The following is a 21,496-nucleotide window of genomic DNA, read 5'->3' on the forward strand; positions in this document are numbered from 1 at the left end:
CCTACAATGATGATTTTGAATGATAAATATTTAATAACATTAATTTGGATTTGATTTTGTTTGATATTTTACAGTTAGTATTTTCCTCGCGTTGATCTAGTGAAAATGTTTGTGTTTCACTCGGTGGCAAAATTTGTTAAACCCTCGTGCCTCGAAACCCTCCCAACGCCCAATATTCCACTTTTCAAACAACGCGCAGCGCTCGTGGTTTAAGGCCCTGCATCGAAAAATAACGGGATCTTTGAAGCGTGGCAGTGGCTAGCCCCGGAAACAAACAGACGTGATTTTCGGATATATGTATCTTGACTATATGATAAGAGGTATGATACTAGTCGAAACAAAAAGGCTTAAAATTTTCTCGATAGAATATAAATCCAAAGTTACATCTACATTTTTAGTGTTTACCTCAGTGCAACTAGAAAACACATCTTCATCCAGCATAATCCACTTTAAAGTAAAGGTTTTCATCTCGTCTTAAACATCATTCAACTAAATATTAACTTATTATCTTATACAAACGGATTTATTCTCGTTTTTGATTTTATGAATTCAACAGAAAACGCCCATTTTACGCAGTTCGACTTCTCTTTTTGTCATGCGTCAAAGTCATATATGCGTCCTTTATGCCAGTAATGTTAGATGGCCGTGGTGCCTCAAAGAGGTAAGACCTATGTCAAATTGCGCAGCGCTTCAAATTACGTAAAATCGACATATCCAATAAACGTTGAGTCGTAGCTCTATTAACTAGTAACGGAATCCGAGGTCTACTACGAATGGAGCTATCTTTACAGGCCTATACGTTACGCATGTGTGCGTGTTTGCTTAGCTACGTCAAAGTCAAATACTCTTTGAACAATTACAACGGGTAAGGAAGTTTCGACAGCATCTGTAATGTATCGGTAGCTGTGTGGTCGTGTAGACACCAAAGAAAAAATGCGAGACATCTATAGACCGATCGAATCTAATCGTAACTTTTTGTTTTCTTTTTTGTTACTATATAATATCTTTATTGCTTATTTTCTATTTTATTGTAAAAGTAAATCTTGTCTGTCTTATACAGAAATAAAGTTATTCTTTTAAATATGTGTATTAAAAACATATTTTAATGACACGAATTATTTTATTTTATTCATACCAATTTTTCTATAGCCTAGGTAATCTTTATGTAAAACAAATATACTTATTATATAAAAAAAAAACGAAAAAAATCAACATGTTTATTAGAAAAAAAAACTCGTTTGCACGGGCCGGGGTTTGAACCAGCGACCTCTGATTTGTAATCCGCATGCCTTAAGAACAATTCACATAATTTATTTAACAGGATACTGTCAAAACGTCAATGACTAATATGACTTTTCAGCAAAGAGTAAAGTAACTATGCTTTTCAGTTTGATTTTACTTGACAAGGAGCAATAAGAAAAACGTACCGAATCGTCCCTTTAAAATTGCCATTCAAAGAGAGAGATGGGCATTGTGATAAGAGAGGTATGGGCATTGTGAATTTCATCACGCTTTGTGTGGTAGGGCACAGCCAGTACAGAAAACCGCAGCCAAATAACACTAGACCCTACTCATAGTGTTGTGTTCCTGCCGGTGAGTAAGGTTGCCAGAGCTCAACGAGGGGGGGGGGGGGGCGAGTTTAGGGTCGGCAACGCGCATGTAACTCCTCTAGGCGTACATAGGCTTCGGAGACTGCTTACCATCAGGCGGGCCGTATGCTTGTTTGCCACCGACGTAGTATAAAAAAAAAAGAAAATTCAGCTCGTGTGTGGTGCTATCTATAGTTTTTTTATATGGGTACGCTGACAGCTGTCGTTTCAATACGATTTTGCGAGATTTGGCGTTTTTAGGTTAATAATTATATAGAGATAACACCTGTCACCCTACCCATCGAGTTTGGAAAATACTATAAATGTTAACATATACAGGCTTACCATCAGGCGGGCCGTATGCTTGTTTGCCACTGACGTAGTATAAAAAAAAAGAAAATTCAGCTCGTGTATGGTGCTATCTATAGTTTTTTTATATGGGTACGCTGACAGCTGTCGTTTCAATACGATTTTGCGAGATTTGGCGTTTTTAGGTTAATAATTATATAGAGATAACACCTGTCACCCTACCCATCGAGTTTGAAAAATACTATAAATGTTAACATATACAGGATGGTTTTTGATAATGTATATCTTAGAACTTACACAGTTTTTAATTTTTTTTTTTCAGATTTTAAAATTATACTTTTTTACCTTAATAATATATCTTAGTCGTGACAAAGACGATTAAAGTTTTATACTTAGCAAAATCGCTTACTAACAATGTCTTTCCTGTAAGTTTAGGCAACTGCTATAGCAGATACCACCATTTAACAGCAGTATCAGTTCATTACACTTGGTTCGGTGCTTCAACCTCTTGTCTAACTGTCTGATAATTAAAGTAGTTCCTAATAGACGGCGTTGTGCAATTTTGGATATCCCGATCGAACTTTTCATTTCAGAGGAACGCGATTCTGTGTTGATAATGTTAGTCAATACTTTATTTGTCCATGCTCTTGAAACCATTAGCAACCAATTAGCTTATGGCGGGCATTGAAGGGTCGTTCTTTGAAATCAGATTATTAAATATAATTTCAATATAAGCCCATCAATCGAATAGGCATACATTTTGGTCAATTTCTTACCTATCAGGGGAATAATAAAATCGATAAAAAGAATGTAAAAGCGACGAGGGAATGAAAAAAACCGATAAGGGAATGACAAGGAATGACATAATGACAATGAATTTCGGAACAATTACTTCCAAAATAATACACTGAATCATAGAACGCTCTTAGCAACTTAATGTTATTTTTAAGATCTATAGAACGAAGTACCAAACGTTGATTTTAGTTGAAACCCCAGTCCAAAGGCATTGAATGAGAACCAGGGGAAAAGAAATAAGTATGTCTTTGATCGACTGTTATGATTACGATAATTTTTACTTAATCCATGAAAGTAAATAATCATTTACTTGACATATGATTTTACATTGTACATGCCCATGAAGAATACATTTTATATCAAAACACACGGGAATGAAAATCACAGTGAACCAAAGCCACGGGAACGATATTATGAAATCGTTTATTTCAGGTGAAAGACCCATAATTACATCACAAACAAACGAAAATACAATACAAATTAACTTAAATTAAAAACAGTCAAAATAACAATCATAAATACATACGTCAATTTTGTGTTACCTGTAAGAATAGCATATATTTTTAAGAAAATAAGTAAACTAAATATCAATATCCTTAGTAATTTACCTCTAGTTTTATGTCAACCTAATATCCTAAGAGCATTTATTAGAAACATATTAAGAAGTTCTAAATGTCACGGAACGTGTAGTGTGACTTCCTCGGATTTTATGATATTTTATTTTTCTTTGAAAGTGTTTTTTAAGAATTTTATATCAAATGTTAACACTTACACCTATTCCACAATACGGTTTAAAAATTGTATGGATATATAACGACTTTATAACAATTTTAATAACATACATCTTGTGATCAGTTTTCGTGTCACCGCCGCGCGTGATAACATAAACATGCAGTACTCGGTAGAAAGTTACCTTTACGTCTGGCAGCCTTTTTAACGCTTTTTTTTTAGAACAGCAATACTGTGTTGGTGTCAGATTTGCAAATGGCTGAAGGGAGAAATGTTGTCGAAAATTATTTTTTTGTGTTAATTTAAAAAAAAAAGGTCAACCTTAACGCGTCACCGCCATGTTTGAGTTTTTATAAGCCAGTGCTCATTTCACGTTATTGTTTGTAACATAAGATATACTTACCTAATACATTCGAGATTGAGCTAATTATTTAATATTTGCAAAAAGGTAATTTTTAGGTAATACCGAACATGTTTCAAATTGTCACGACAGTGGCCTCAAAATTCTCTCCCCGCCACGGACTATTGAATCCACGTTCGTGTCATATAGATACGTGGTCGTGACATTCTCAATTCGTTTGATTAATTTAGAGGCATATTCACTCTTTAGAAATGGATTGTATTAGCTACGTTCATTTGTTATTATTGCCCAACTGCCGAAGCAGAAAAATGGTTTCCGCGTGTATGTGGATGTATGATGTGTATCCGATTCTTTGTCACGCTCTACAGCGTTAGTTTGACGAATTTCAACGTATGAGCTGTCATTCGATGTGTCGTAGTCATGGGAGTAACTTAGGCTATATTTAAAATATTGTATAATTCAAAATAGTGGAGTTGGCCGCCAAAATGCCGAAACGTCACGGCTGAGGGACACTTTGTGACAACCGTGATTATGTACTCATTTTATTTACCTTTCCTGAGGGTATTAAGCTTGACCATATGCATCAAAAAATGCTTTTTATACGTAACAATATGTGAAAAATATTTTTCTGGACACAATTTAAGAATTACCCTGATTGTTTGAGTAATTGTTTAAAAGTTTCACTTTTTTGTAGTTTTCGTTGTTACCATATACTTACTTTTTTCTTTTTTATATGTAGGTGACAACTGTGATTCACTATCATCCGAAAAATTGGTCGTCGGAAAACGGCACCCTGTATTTCCTGCCTCAACAATATATTACTAAATAAAATATGATAACTAACAATGTAAGATACCGAATTTAAAAAGATAGGTAGTGTTATACCTACAATTATCTATACTATTGACATCTTCCAAAAATCAACAATAAAAATTGGCTATATTGTAGTCTCAGATTTATTACAATTTACAACAATATAATTTTTTATTTTCTAGTAGCAAGTAATAACGCCATCTTTTTTATTTTCTAAGAATTCAGTTTCTGGCCGACCGCGTATAATCGTAGTTAACTTTTGTAACGCTAGATGGAGCTTTCACCTTCACGTGCGCCGCGGACTCCGCGGAGCGCTTCCATGTGTGCGTGCTAGCGGGGAGTGAGGAAGCTATCGGGCGTGGCTTACGAACCGGTATTCACGGCTTTAGTAGGCCCTTAATTTTGGAATTATTCGCTTGCTCGGGTATCAATATTAACACAAGCGGTTAAACAACTTTGCCCCCTTTTAAAACAAATAACTCTTGACACTTTTTTGATAACATGATTCAAGCCTCCCACCTAGGCAAGTCGTCCTGGATTACATGGAAAAACTCTCAAATATCCTTTAATCACTTTTACGGCTTTTCAGCAAAAATTGTGCACATCAATTCACCGAAGCGAATATCGCATAATCTGAGCACTTACCTAAATGAACGCTTTGATAAGTCAGCAAACTGTGTCCGGGGAACGAAAATACATTGTAAAAAAGAACAATGTTTTTCTTTGTAATATTTTCAAGGATGGTGGAATTTTGTTCAAACATAATGTTAGAAGTATCGAGTTCGGTTGCGAGCAGGAAAATTCCTACAAAGGAGGTAAAAACATCGTTATTTGAACATTTTTAATAAAACAAAAGGAATTCTTGTCCTAATTAAAGAGAGTCGGTAGAAAAACTCAAAGCTAACAATTTCTTTGAAGAAGAGAAATGTTTCCTTTGTTCAGGTGTCGTTTCTCGTTAGTTATAATTTTGACTACTGAAATAACTCAATTTAATGAGGAAAACAAGTATATTGGTTCGTTTGTGCTGTCTATTTTGATGATTTTGACTGTCTTGTTACTTACTGTTCTCCTTATCAATTGATGTAGTATTAGGCTATATTTTCTTATTGAAACTCTAAAACCATGTGGTCCCAGCGCTCACAAGTTGTTTTGCAGAAATCAAAAAGCGTCAGGTTGACGTAACTGAGGGCCTACCGCGAACCACGTTCGACGTGTTGCCTCACTGTCGCACTTGTAAATTCGTGCGTAAGTGTGATAGGGAGGCAACACGTCGAACGTGGTTCGCGGTAGGCCCTCTGGTCACCGAAGTGCTTTCGGCTTCCTCACACAATGTATCAGTAATTGCGATACAACGAGGAAATGCCGCCAGCATCCTAGGTAGAATGCCTCGAGGGCCTATTTTAGATTTAAGCTAGTTATAGTAATCCTCTGTATATATCCATTATGTATATTGTTATTGTAAGTTTTATTTAGCTAAACTGTGGAATAAACTGACGGCTGCGGTATTTCCCGATACGCTCTTCAAACTTTCAAGAAAAGAGCGTACTTCCATCTTAAAGGCCGGCAACGCACTTGCAACCCCTCTGGTGTTGCAGGTGTCCATGGGCGGCAGTAATCACTTACCAAGTGATCCGTCTGCTCGTTTGCCTCCTCTATCATAAAAAAAAATATTATAGGCAAAAGAAGAGTCTAATGTTACCGGTATCCTTCAAGGATGGCATACGTAGGAACGGTCTGAGTCCAGGCCAAGGCTTTAGACATTTTGTGTAGGACAGATAATCGGTGATCACGTGATACTTTCTACAGAACAACTGAGGTATCGGAAGGCTAGGATCGGACGGACGGCTGGGATCGGACGGACGGCTCGGATCGGACGGACGGCTCGGATCGGACCCGTACCGTTTTAGCGTGACTCATCCTTAAAGGATACCGGTACCATAAGATTCTTCTTTTACCTTAAGTTAATTATTATTAATTAGAAAATTATAGCTAAAATGTACATACCAGTTGCAGTTTACCATAGGTAGCCACTTGTCTTTCTATAACTATTAAACAGTTTAGCTTGATATTAATAAAACAATACTAAAACAAACTAGGTAAGTACTTATTTCTGTATCCCTTATTTTATCACAATTTTTTATCGAGATACGTGTCAAAAAACTCTGCGGGCTACGCAAAAGAGTAATTTATTTGTTTTTATGTCACGTCGCGTTGCGACGTGCCAAATAAAGATAGTTTTTACGTAACACGCATTTTACTGTGTGGGCTTTTTGTTTTGAAATGTAAAAAGCCATTGGCGTGTATATGCAGGATTTTTCAGCCGCCGACTATAAAATAACTAAGTATATTCTGCATTCGGCGGCTTAAAAGGGTTGTTAAAAATTACTCAGTTTTAACTGGTTTTAGGTTGGTCTGAAGATTGATGGGAGTACCTACTCTTATTACATTATTATTACAGGTACATATAATTACCTACTTAATAAGTATTATATGTATGTTTTTTCTACGCAAAGTTAAGAAATTTGTACTTACATACGCAGAATATACACATATCATAAATATACACAATACATCTTCATACTCACAATTACAACTTTTGTAGTGCAGTAAATTAAAAAATACCTTAGTGTATTTTTTAATTTACTGCACTACAAAAGTAACTTTGTAATCGCATATACAATTTATACATGATTTGTATAGGATTATAAACTTACCTATAGGTGCGAGTAAGTGCCATACGTAACCTTCAAGATCATCTGGCAGGCAGAAAGTCCTATCCAAATGATCTTTCCTTTTTTGAGGATATATATTATTTTTTATATTTTGAAATATTACCTACCCTCTAAAATTTTCAAGTTGCCTCAAAACGGTCAGTATGGAGAAGTCAGAAACTATGAGAGATAGCCACATCTGTTCTTAGGAAACATGGCATCGATTTTAAATTTAATAATAATGACATTCAATCTTTTTTTCTTAAGATTCGTATTATCAACAATAACAACGAAAAAACTCGCAGAATTTATACCTAACCTTGTTTACATGACTTCGAGTAGATTCGATTCCCGGTTATGTATGAGAGATTTAAAAAAAGATTGACTGTCATTATTATTAAATTTAAAATCGAAGCCATGTTCCCTAAGAACAGATGTGGCTATCTCTCATAGTTTCTGACTTCTCCATAGTGAGCGTTTTGGATTGATCACCCTGTATATATTTTGCAGAACAATTTTACACGCGTCTGGCAGGGTTAAAGACCCGACCAAATGATCTGGCATATTATTTTAATCATTTAAACTTATAATCAATTACAGATTGAATCACGAACACTTTTTGGGCAGATAAAAAAAATATATAAGCAGGTCTGCAGTTCTGAGTTAGGGTATGATACGAGTAGGAGAAGAATCAGACAAATTTTCAGCTCGCCTCAAAAATACCTACTCTAGAATGCCTACTAGTTACCGGCTTTCGGACCATTATAATGAAACCATTGTTGGTCTAATAATAATGTATAGTGAGTATAGCGACCCGGCAAACACAAGCAATGTACTTTAGAGATACCGATCACTCGTCAAATCACTCTCTCGAGGCCAACTGAAAATTTTCTTTATATCTTTTTTGTAAAAGCCAATGTCAGTGATAGATGAAGACAAATTTTGCCTTGATATTTGTAAGATACTCCATAGTCGTGTAATGTTAGATTTACTTCCTTAAGTACAAAATTTAAACACTATTTTACCTAAAAAAATCTTATTACAGGCCTAATGTTATAATCTCTAATACCTAATCTGCCAAATATCCCAACCTGTTTACCAATTTATTGTGCAACAAATTGTGACATCTATTTAATATTAGTAGGATTAGATCAAATTAATTTCGCTCATACAACTTCGGACGTCGTTATTCTATTCTGGGATCCATTTTGGTAGCCTCGGTCGTTTCAACTAATTGCTCCAGCTGTCGATTCGACCGTACATTTCACTAATAGTTGGCACTAAACTTGCGGGTGTCAATCTCATGGGTCAGTAAAGGCTTAGTTCACGTCTAGCTACAAACTGCGATTTAAAAGGTCACACTGAGAGTCCGTTTAAGCAAGGCTCGGAACCGGTTTTAAAAATAGCTGTAAAAACCGGTTTATTTAGGTTATACTCTGATTTTTCATAAGAACGCGAACGTTTTAAGAACTCTACTGTAACCTAAATAAACCGGTTTATTCGACGAGCATCAAGACAGCCGCTGCCTGGTTGTGTGCCACGTAAACAAAGATACCGACATAGGAATAAACCAGTTTTTATTGTTCTAAACCGGTTAATCTGACAAGAACTTTATGAAAATGCCCATGAATACAGCTTGGTATACTCCAGTGTGCTAACCCTACGTTTCGTTTCGGTACATTCAAGAGGCCGCACTCATGGAATGTTCATATGCGTGATGGCGTCCCACATATTGCCAAACTTGATTACAAATGCCATGCAAAGTTAGTTTAGTCAGGCTGGAATAACAATTGCTATTGGAGTATCCCATGGGGCTAGGGTTTGCAATCCGGATCCGAAATGTATGAAATTATCCGGATCTGGATCCGGATCCGCAGATCTTCCCATACATTTCAGATCTGTCGTGCAAACCCTACATGGAGCCTAGCTAAATGGCAATCCTTAATAGAAACCGCTGATTGAAACTTAAACTATGTACCTATGGAACTACGGAAATTACGAAATTAATTTTCGTTGCATTTATCGATTACAATACATTCTTATTTTTTGAATGCCATTTTTCTACATACATTGTTATCATGGCCCCAAATATCGCAAAAAAACGTTGGCATCGCGCATGGAAACCTAACAACTGGCAGGATGAATTTCAAAACTCATTCAATTGTTTACCGTAGGTATTCTACGCAATAAATTCTAAGTTCAAACTTATTTATGTTCGACAGTTCTGAAAACATCGACAGTATAGTCGTTCGCTTTGTAGCTGGCCCGTAGCGGCTAATCCTTTGTCTATTGTTAACTAAAACCGCGCGTGCCACTACCTGCATATAAAATGGTCCGGTCACTTTAACCGGTTATTGAATTACAACTCCTATAGTAATTGAAATAAGATTCAAAATGATACCTATTGTCAGGTGAAATGTAACATGTAACAGCCAATTATATATTACGTTTTCGCAACTTCGCTGTTAGTTCCACTGATGTTGTTCAGTATTGGCTCCATACTTGCAGAGTATAAACTGAACTAGTTATATTATTTATACTTATTTAAAAAAAAAAAACACAAATTAAAATATTTGATAAGATAATTTTGATTTGTTCCATAACTTGCTAAGTATGTTTTTTTTCTTCTTTTGAATTAAAATACGTTACACTACCGCAGCAGTTTGAATGAAGCCCAGCAGCACACAGCACGTAAACTTAAATCGATGTCCAGCCCATGCCACTGTCGTGGTACGACAGCAGCGGTAACGAAGGAGCAGCTGGTCATGCCGAAGAAGAATCGAATGATAATCCAACATCGTCACGCTGCATTGGTTCGAGTTAGAGCACGCTTGCATCATTGCATCAATTTAAGAGATCGAGGTAAATATACACGGTCAGCACATTGAATAGTATTCAGAATAATTTCTTCGATGTGATAACAGTTTTGAACAAGATGCATGTAACTGCGTCGAAATATCGGGAGCTCAATAGAAACAATATAAAAGGTAATCACGGTTTATATCCCGGTCGATTTAAGTGTAGTTCTTCGATGTGATGTTATGAGAATATTCTCTTGGTTACTTATAAAATCATAATTCTTACTTTTGATGACTAAACTGATCGTTGATTGAAACCTAAAGGATGCAAACATCTCTATATTAAGTAGCATTTACGCTTTCCTATCACCAGTCTATCTGACACTGTTTGTTTCTGTGTGTCCTTTCTGTATTTCATATGCTCGGCTGCAGACAGTTGAACAATTCAGAGCAGATCCGACTTGTTCCAGTCTCCCGGTTGAGCCCGTGTGTTCTGATTCACTACAGAGTCGAACGCTCACACAATCCAACGTTATAATTCACGTCGCCCGGGCCACGCTGGCCTGTAACGAACCGTAAGGTACCATTCGGATTCAGACTACACCGGCCTTACAGGGCATTGCGCGACATTGCTGCCGATTGCGTTGCTGCAGCAAATGTCAAAAATGCGGGCAGAAACATCGATTTTGTTGCTGCTGCCGACTGCATTACTGTATTAAGAATCTAATTCATATAAATGTCTCGTTAAATAATTTTTTTACACAAATTGACTAAAGTCCCACAGTAAGCTCGTGTTGTGGGTACTTAGACAACTATATACATGTATAAATACGTACTTACTTAAATACATAGATAACATCCATGATTCAGGAACAAATCTCCGTGCTCAACACACGAATAAAAAATGCTTTTACCAGGATTTGAACCCGGGGTGATCGGGTTCATAGGCGAGGTCACTACCCACTAGGCAGACTGGTCGTCAAAGTGACTTATTGACATTTGCATGCAGCCGGCTGCATTACTGCTGCAGTATTGCGGCGCAACCTTACTAATGCATTGCTGCCGCAAATTTTTATTCAATAGTGCCGGTGCAGTCTGAATCCGAACTGTACCTTAAATAGTATAGATGCCAAGGGAAATTGAAGCTTATAGCTTCGCACTTAGTCTGTTATTCGCGGATATTGGCTGCTTATTTTTGACTGTTGTCACGTGTCATTGGATTCTTCCGGCTGCTGTCAAGTGCCATCGGATGTAGTTGAAGTATATTTTTCATCTCTACTAATCGGAAAGTTCACCTTTCATATGCGGATAGCCGGGTGGAAAATTGCATTTCCCACCCTAGGGTGGAAAGTATTTTTTTTAAAGGCGCGTATACATTTAGGTCGTTTACGACACAACCCAATTTAAGATCGGATTGTTTGTTTGTTTAAACTTTATTGCACAAATTTACAAAAAGAGTACAAATAATAATAAAAATAATAATAAAAAAATGGCGGACTTAACGCCTTGAGGCATTCTCTACCAGTCAACCATTGGGCTAAACATAAATAGTTAGTTTGGTGCAGGATTGTCTATGGTTTTAGTTTTTTTTTCCGATTAAAATGCAAATGGCGCCAATTCCTGCAGTCATAACTCATAACCTACATTCTTGTTTGTGTTTGACTTTCCTTATAGTCGAAATGAAAAGTAGAGTGTTTAACTCGGGTAAAAGTAACCATCTCACCCTCGAACTATTGGCGCTCTCACTTCGTTCGAGCGCCAAAATATCTCGGGTAATATGGTTCACTTTCCACCCTTGGTTAACAATCTACTATAGGAGGCCGATTTGAACTTAAATATCGATGTTAAGTTCGTGGGTATGTGTGTTGGCCCTGAAACATGTCGAGCGATTTTCCATTTAAAATACGCGAGTGACCCGTTTTAATATATTTAATATGTTATTTAGTAAATAATTCTGTACCCCTAGTGTAAATTTATTCGATAGCCAGATGTGACGAACGCGTTTGCGTTAAGTGTCATTTTGTATGGGATTTTGAGTTTCCAAAACATTCCGCTTGGCGCGCTTTTTTTAAATCCCATAAAAATGAGACTTAACGCAAACGCGTACGTCACGTCACGCTATCGAATAAATTTACACTAGGGGTTCTGATGTCAGTGTACGTTCGAATCGGCCTGTTATTCAAAAAGCGCACTTATGACTGGTTCAAGCGAGAGTTCCCGCTCGCTAGGCGATTCAAATAAAACCTCAGTTTGAATAGATTCGACGTCCACGAGTGCACTTTGAATGGGATACGAACTAAAGTAGGAGGTCGCTGAATAAAATAGCATTCAAAAGCGGGGCATGTTTGCAGTTTCCAGTTTCTCATGGGTAGATGCACGGAGACTAAGTTTTCTTCCGAGACGCGGTAAATACAGTCGTTTGTTAAGAGATGCTGAATTCTGATTGGAATGAGGAAGAAAATAATAGTAAAATCTGAAAATAGGATTTGTTTTTGAAAAACTATATATAAAACCATTTAGAGGTCTTATAAGAGGTCTACGAAGTGATCGATTCTCAATGATTGTGGCCGCTTTTGTTTGCAGACCTGGTATTAAATATGTCCCCATCGTTTCTATCATTACCCTCACCGTCAGCACTGATGGACTTTGCGTATGGTGGTGGCTTTTTGATTTGGTCAGTTCATCTAGTTGGCGAGGGTCTCATTTCGCTCGCTTTTACTTTGATAATCACGACCACTTTTTTTTATACTACGTCGGTGGCAAACAAGCATACGGCCCGCCTGATGGTAAGCAGCCTTCGTAGCCTATGTACGCTTGCAAGTCAAGAGGAGTTACATGCGCGTTGCTGACCCTAACAACTCTCCCTCCCCTCGTTGAGCTCTGGCAACCTTACCGGCAGGAACACAAAACTATGAGTAGGGTCTAGTGTTATTTGGCTGCGGTTTTCTGTTAGGTGGAGGTACCACTTTTCCTAGCGTCACCTATACTCATAACCTGACTGAAGTACCAAGCAAATCAGAGATCGGTTTCTTGAGGGACAGGACTTCAAAAATAATAATCGATTCATTTCTTACTTGAAAATTTGGTTTCTAACAAGACGGCAGTAAGTACCTTAATAAAATATATATTTATCACAACAGTATTAAAGAATATAAACTAATTAGTTCTAAATCGATCTGGTGGGATAACCAAATTTTATTTATTTATCTTTAAAGCCACAATTAACACACTGTTTCTCTGACAAATATTAAAAAACTAAGCGTATGCTGAGACGTAGGCAACGCAGTTAGTTCCACATAGCGCAGTGCAGAGCAGATTTTGTAAAGTATAGAACGTCCTTGCGCCGCACCGTGCGTAGCTAAGGGACGTTCCATACTTTACAAAATCCTGCACTGGAACTGCGTCGCCTGCGTCTCAGCATAGATATCATTAGGCTTAATAGTCACGTTTCAACCTATTGGAGGTTGCTTATGCATACTTCAGCTGGCACTTAGTAGGTAAACGTATTACGATACAGTCATATACCTATGTGATAGCCATTTGAAGTTTTTAATTTTTTTGTACAACTGTCTGATGTCTATAACTTACAATATATGATTCACCACGGGAACTAGTCAGGCCTATAACCGCGAAAATCGAAGTTCGTCAATTGCGGGTATTTCTCTGTCACTCTAAAAGAGTAAAGAGTAGAAGAGAAAATCCTCGCAATTTGTGAATTTCGGTTTTCGCGGTAGGCCCCCTGATCCATTATAGTAACCAAAAGTGGGTTCTTTTAATATAACCCGCAAACCTCCGTAAACACACCAGTAAGTAACTATTGGACGCTATAATTTAGTTGCTATTTGGCGCCGGCTAGTGCATGCATGCGTTTGGCACTCAGCTTTGATTTGAGTGGCGGAAAACAAATCGATTTAATTCCCAATTCACAGAGATGATCTCGTTCTAGATACGTCGTGTTCAGAATAGTGTTGAAGGTTTCAAAACTAAATGAAGGTGCTTTTGCATATATAAGATTTGATCAAAAGGTAAGTTAAAGGTTAAATTCAATACATTTAATCACATAATTTTAAAGCACATATAGTCAAATTTTTATGTTTCATATTTAGTATAATAAAAATTGTCAACGTAAGTCAAAATCTAATGTTGAAAAATGGCGTTTACCTATATATGTACTTTGTTATACCGTGGAGCAACTGCGTTTAGGCCGCGGACTAAACGCAGGCGGCGCGGCAAGCCGCCGCGGCTGTCGTCCAAAACTGGACTATAACCGCGGAAATCGGAAGTTTGTCAATTGCGGGGATATTTCTCTGTCACTTTATTTACATCTTAGTGAGAGTACCTAAAAGAGAAAGAACCCCGCAATTTGCGAGTTTCGGTTTACGCGGTAGGCCCCCAGGTTAATCCAAGACTATACATTTTAATCGTGCCACTCGGAACCGGACGGCGAGCGCCCTAAGGGGACAGGGCTATAACCGCGAAAATCGAAGCTTGTCAATTGCGGGCATTTTTCTCTGTCACTCTATTAGCGAGAGTAAAAGAGAAAGATCCCTGCGAACTTCGGTTTTCGCAGTAGGCCCCCAGGCCCGCTGAACGCTTCGCAGTGGGTTCCGTGCTTCCATTTTCGAATTATTATAAGAGCTTTCAAAAGTATGTGTATTCGCAATTATTTTTTCGCTCTTAACCCTGACAGAAAAAAGTAAAAAAAAAACTAAAACAGTTAATCGGAGAAGTAGTTCGTCCACTTTTATAAGTAGCGTAGCACTTTGAAAAAATTAATCGACATTCATGCCAATATCATTTCTTCCTATTCGCAATTCTACACAGTCTAAATTCCTCACAGTAAGTATTTAATCACATTCGCTATTGTGCACAGTCATTATTTGTGTACAGTAGCGATTCAGCCTTTTCGCAATTCTGCACAATCTGAATTCTACACAACGGCATTTCACCACAGTCGCTACTGTGCACAGTCATTATTTGTGCACATTAGCGATTCAGCCTTTTGGCAATTCTGCACAATCTGAATTCTACACAACGGCATTTCACCACAGTCGCTACTGTGCACAGTCATTATTTGTGCACATTAGCGATTCTCCCTGTTCACAATCTCGCACAATTTTAATTCTACGCAATATCATTTAATCGCATTAATAGTTTATTTTTTCGTTTTTAGTCGATATATTTAGTCAACTGTAATTTTTTGGGTTTGATGGTACCTCAAAAGTTTAAATATAGTCAAGTACAAGTCAGACTCGTGCATGAAGGGTTCCATACCACTAGAAAGTGGTCAAGAGCATGTCGGGCCATGCTTAGTTGTAGGGTTCCGTGGTTTTCCGACAGTCATAGTAAGTGATTCCGATTTAAAGTGAACTATTTGATATATGCTATTGAGATTACATACTAAAAAAATCCTACGTTATGACGGGTATCATATTACAAATTATTTTCTGACCTAAAAACCTTCCTAATACCTCACACATCAAGGTTTTTATGGAATAAAATACCTCCTGCCCTATAACATATTACCCTAAAAAAATCATTTGCCACTTTTTATTTTACCACTTCCGCACGTTTAATATACAAGGTGTTACAAACTGTCAAAAAGAGATAAAGATAGACAGTCGCGTGCATCCTTAAGTGAAATTAAAATTAATCTTAAACTAATTAAGATTGTGCGAGATTGCGAACAGGGAGAATCGCTAATGTGCACAAATAATGACTGTGCACAGTAGCGACTGTGGTGAAATGCAGTTGTGTAGAATTCAGATTGTGCAGAATTGCGAAAAGGCTGAATCGCTAATGTGCACAAATAATGACTGTGCACAGTAGCGACTGTGGTGAAATGCCGTTGTGTAGAATTCAGATTGTGCAGAATTGCGAAAAGGCTGAATCGCTACTGTACACAAATAATAACTGTGCACAATAACGAATGTGGGTGAATACTTACTGTGAGGTATTCAGACTGTGTAGAATTGCGAATAGGAAGAAATGATATTGGCATGAATGTCGATTAATTCTTTGAAAAAGGCACATCCAGCTAAATAAAAAAAAACATTTTGTATTTCGGCATCCATGTTTAAACTCCGTTTGAATCGGAAATGACTGAAAGCAATTACGTGGCGACGACGGCATTGCTGCGAACTATTGAATCTGACTAATGTGGTTTACAGTTCGATATTTATAGCTAACATAAAATGAGATCATGGACACGACCTTCAAACCTCCAAGAAAAGAGCGTACTGCCATCTTAAATGCCGGCAACGCACTTACAACCCCTTTGGTGTTGCAGATGTTCATGGGCGGCGGTAATCGCTTACCATCAGGTGATCTGTCTGCTCGTTTGCCTCCTATATTATAAAAAAAATACAATCGGAATATCCAAAGCGTTTGGTATATTTGTTGGGACAACATAAAACGACAAAATATAGTGAATAAAGCTTCAATAAAAACTTGTTCAAATACAGATTCTTCATCTGATGACGGTTATTAATATTGCGAAGCCTTTAAGGAACAATCAGGTCCCTACTATGTATAGCTGGGTCGAAGACATTTCAGAAGAGCTTCTTCTGTGGACAATTTAATAAAAGTTAACGACGTTACGTTTTTCCTGAGTCTCAAGTCCTGAAAAAATTTATCCAGCCATAAAGGGCGCAGCGTCAAAAAAAAATGTTAATACTACGTCGGTTGCAGACAAGCATACGGCCCGCCTGATGGTAAGCAGTCTCCGTAGTCTGCAACTCCAGAGGAGTCACATGCACATTGCCGACCCTAACACTCCGCACCCTCGTTGAGCTCTGGCAACTTACTCACCGGCAGGAACACAACACTATGAGTAGGATCTAGTGTTATTTGGCTGCGGTTTTCTGGAGGTACTTCCCCAATTGGGCTCTGGGCTTCTACCGGGAAAATCGAAGGTCGTCAATTGCGGGCATTTTTCTCTGTCACTCTAATTACGTCTTAGTAAGAGCAAAAGAGAAAGATCCCCGCAATTTGCGAATTTCGGTTTTCGCGGTAAGCCCCCTGCTCTAGATCTGGAATGACATTCGCTGCGCTGCGCTGTGCCCTACCATACAAAGCGAGATGACATTACTAATGCCCATACCTCTCTTTTGGACGTAGTTTAAGGATGTACCCGGGTCCATGATGAGGACATACCCGGGTCTAAATTAGCTCTGTTACTGTAGAAAAGATGCGAATAAGTTAAAGTGTAGTATGTTCAGGGACCGGAGTTTCTCGAGGGACTCTATCGATTGAAATCCAGAGTTATTGTCTTTTGCTCCATAGAAAAAAAAAAAACTGTACCCTAAAACATTATTCTGTAAATTCATATTGACCGCGGTGTGGAAGTGTGATTTCATTATGAAAAAAAAAATGGTACGTATTATCTGATGCTACCTTCCGATTTTCATCTGACCCACGTAACAATACTATGTGGTCCCTAGCGACTTTTGAACATTAATTGTCATTGTGACAAGATACAAAATGGTACTGAAATTATATTCTTTGACTGTACTTAGTATAATTCACTATAAATCTCAGCTTGTCAAATCTCGTACCTTGATTAGGCTACCGAGTGAAAAACGGTACTTAATTCAACAACTCTAATTTGCCAAAAGTGTTTAAAATACTATTACCTATCACTAATAAAACTTATCACGTGTAAATGCATTGCAACGCTAGTCGGAAAAATAATTAATTTGCAAGCATATAATATGTTAATACGTTTTAAGCCTCTCTGAGCACTCTTTAATGAAATACGTCAGATAAATGTGGTTTTATTCATTATGATGTACTATAAAATGAACGATGCATACAACCGATCGTTAATTAATTTATCAATGTGTGTATTTACCTTTTGACTTGTAAAATTTGTAATTTTATCAATAAAGGAATATGAATATGTGTAGCCAACGTGCCAATTGTTAACGGTCCGTCCGCTCGGTGAACGAAACGCAACTGTCACTGTCAACTAATATGGAAGAGTGATAGAGAGAGAGAGAAGAAGAAATTATCCCTCATGACGTTATTGCATCTGCTATGCGTTGGCTGGCGTGCCCGGGATCGCAAATATCATATTTTTTAATTGTGTTTTTTAGTAAGTTTTAACAAAAAGTAATCAATTAGGTAGTTCGTTCTAAAATTATATAATATATATAAATTATATATAGCGCATTTTTATAAGTAATTTTCATATTTTTAGCTTAGTGTGCAAAAATTGTTACTCATTTTTAAGGTGCGTTTTAGACATACATATGTAATTGATTTTTTTTTCCATCGTAGGAAATATTGCTATTTTTTCATATTTTTGGACCTAAGGTTCAACTATCTAACGATATGCCACACCATTGGGTTAACGATTGGGTTAAAGCGATTTATCTTTCAAAAATACACATTTTGTATTGGAGGTAAGTACCTTAAAAATATTTGTCTGTCGCCTGTATGTATCTATGCCAAATTGCAGCTTTCTAGCACTAACGATCACGGAGCAAAGCCGCGGACGGACGGATTGACATGGCGAAACTATAAGGGTTCCTAGTTGACTATTACGGAACGGAACCCTAAAAAGTGCTACGATTTTTCGAAAACTGTTGACTGAACACACTGCACCCTTATAAAGTTGTGTAATTTTTTTTATATTACGTCGGTGGCAAATAAGCATACGGCCCGCCTGATGGTAAGCAGTCTCCGTAGCCTATGGACGCCGGCAACTCCAGAGGAGTTACATGCGCGTTGCACTCCACACCTGCGTTGAACTCTAGCAACCTTACTCACCTTCAGGAACACAACATATGAGTAGGGTCTAGTGTTATTTGGCTGCGGTTTTCTGTAAGGTGGAGGTACTTCCCCAGTTGGGCTCTGCTCTAGATCTGGAATGTCATCCGCTGTGCTGTGCACGACCACACAAAGCGAGAACTCATTATACTTGATTTTGAACACCTTGGGCGCTTAGCAACTTCTGCTGCTGACTGCCCGTAAAATACCTACGCAAATAAAAGCTCCGAATAGTAAAACTAGCAACATTACATTGTTATTTATTCTGCTTTAGTCGACCGCACGCGGTGCCCTGATTTAAGGATGTGGTTTTATTGGATGCATTCAGGGAGATATATTTAGTTTCCCGCTTTGAATTTACCGCACATTTTGCAGATTGAAATATGTTTGGTAAATTAAGCCACGAAGTTCGTTTCACTGTCAGACAAACAAAGTACGGTCAGCATTAATAGTAGCAGTGGGGCGGAACTCCTCCTTTCGAGCATTGTCGGCTCCGATCGGCTCTGCATTGCTCCGAGCAAGCATTAGGGTTGGCACAACTTGACGTAGGGGTGTAGGGATGCGTGCACGACCACAGATAAAATAATGACTTGAATTTTGACAACCCTAAATAGCCGAAAGGGATAATGCCATACATATGAAAGGGACACCATGATTCGTCCCTGAATCGCTGTCAAACTTCGGTTTTGTAGGAAGTGTACTGTACGGTAGGACTATAATTTATTCTGTGATAGGAGCTGATGCAACAACGTGCCAAAAGTACCTGCCACCCTGGAATATTTTTTCAAGTATGGATATATTTCCACAGTTCGCGGTCAAATGTATCTGACATAGTCTAATTGTTCTACATATGGAAATATATCTCTTGTTAAGCTATTAGAGCAGCGATTCACAATTATTCGGCGACGACCGGTCTGGCCTAGTGGGTAGTGACCCTGCCTACGAAGCTGATGGTCCCGGGTTCAAATCCTGGTAAGGGCATGTATTCGTGTGATGAGCATGGATATTTGTTCCTGAGTCATGGGTGTTTTCTATGTATTTAAGTATTTATAAATATTTATATATTATATATATCGTTGTCTAAGTACCCTCAACACAAGCCTTATTGAGCTTACTGTGGGACTTAGTCAATTTGTGTAATGATGTCCTATAATATTTATTATTATTATTTATTATTATTTTTGGAATGTGATGTGATGAAATATTTAACAGAGCCTCAAATTAAAAGAAATGTATATGTGTATTCTTTATTCACCACCAGATATACTCGTACCTACATAAGAACTGGTTTGAGATTTTTTCTTATTATTACGAGTATTCTCGCAGAGCCCCGACAGAGGCTTTAAGAATGGCTGTATCAGAGAATGCATAAAGAAATATCATAGATTATTTGACACATTCCTGCTTAAAATTAAAAATAATTTATATATTTTTAGACCTATAAATAATCTACATGCCGTATGACAATTCATGCAAGATAGCGCACGATTTAACGTGCAATATCAATCTTGCAAAAAAGCTGCGAGATCTCGGTATTTCGAGATCTCGGAATACCGAGATTGCACACCCTATCAGTAAGTCAGACCGCCCTTTTTATGTTTTCGGACCGAACACTGGGGGTAAAGAGGTTTTTCCTTAAGTAACTACGTACATTCTTCTGTTGCTTAATGAAGTTCGAACTAGTAAAGAACAACTAGTACTAAATTGATAATATTTCGTGGGTATTTATTTAATTATTCAAAGCTAATCTATAATAATAAACGTCAAACCAAATTTCCCCCGCCTAACCGGGGTATGGAGATGACGTACATTTGTAAGACATCTTATATGAATAAAGGTAAAAAAAAAAAATTCTTTCTTTAGCAATTGCGTCTGACACATTCCTCGTTTACGACATGAATAAAATATTTGAGACAAAGGGTTGGCCGTTAGAGAAGATTGCCAACGGATGAGCCCATAAAAGTACAGGTTATGAGGGTCTAACGCAAAGTGTCTCTAACTATTCATACATATAAGGAATGAACTTTGGACGACAGAATTACCAAATACCTATATTATTCTAATATTATGCCTAACCGCGGCAGTATCCCAAACATAAACATTTAAGATGTTAGCTTAACATTAACAAACATTTCACGAATCCATTGAACGTTTCGATAAATAACACTGTTAGTTTTGTCGCCATCAGATATTATCGGAACGGCCAAAGTTTTCCAAATATCTGAACAAACCTCTATTGTGAAGGCCCTAGAGTGCTTGTTCTCGGATATTTTTGAGCACCTCGGTCGCTCCGATATATATGATGGCGACTAAACACAAACTACAATACGGTATTTTATTGAGCAATAATGTTCAAGTAATTAATGTAATGTAATGTTAATGTAATTTAACTCGATGTGACGAAACTGACTAAAGTTTTACTACGTAATAATATTATTATTAATTACCCAACGTAACAATGAAGAATATGAAGATGTTACAATCCTGCTAATTTGTTAATAGAAATATATCGGGATGGTGTCATGATCATGAATAAAAAGTAATTTATTATTAGATATATTACCTGGCTTTGCTAAAAAATCTAAAACGAGACGGATTCTTTAGTCATTTGAGAGTGAT

This window comes from Cydia pomonella, chromosome 20 (genome assembly GCF_033807575.1).
Source record: "Cydia pomonella isolate Wapato2018A chromosome 20, ilCydPomo1, whole genome shotgun sequence".
NCBI lineage: Eukaryota > Metazoa > Arthropoda > Insecta > Lepidoptera > Tortricidae > Cydia > Cydia pomonella.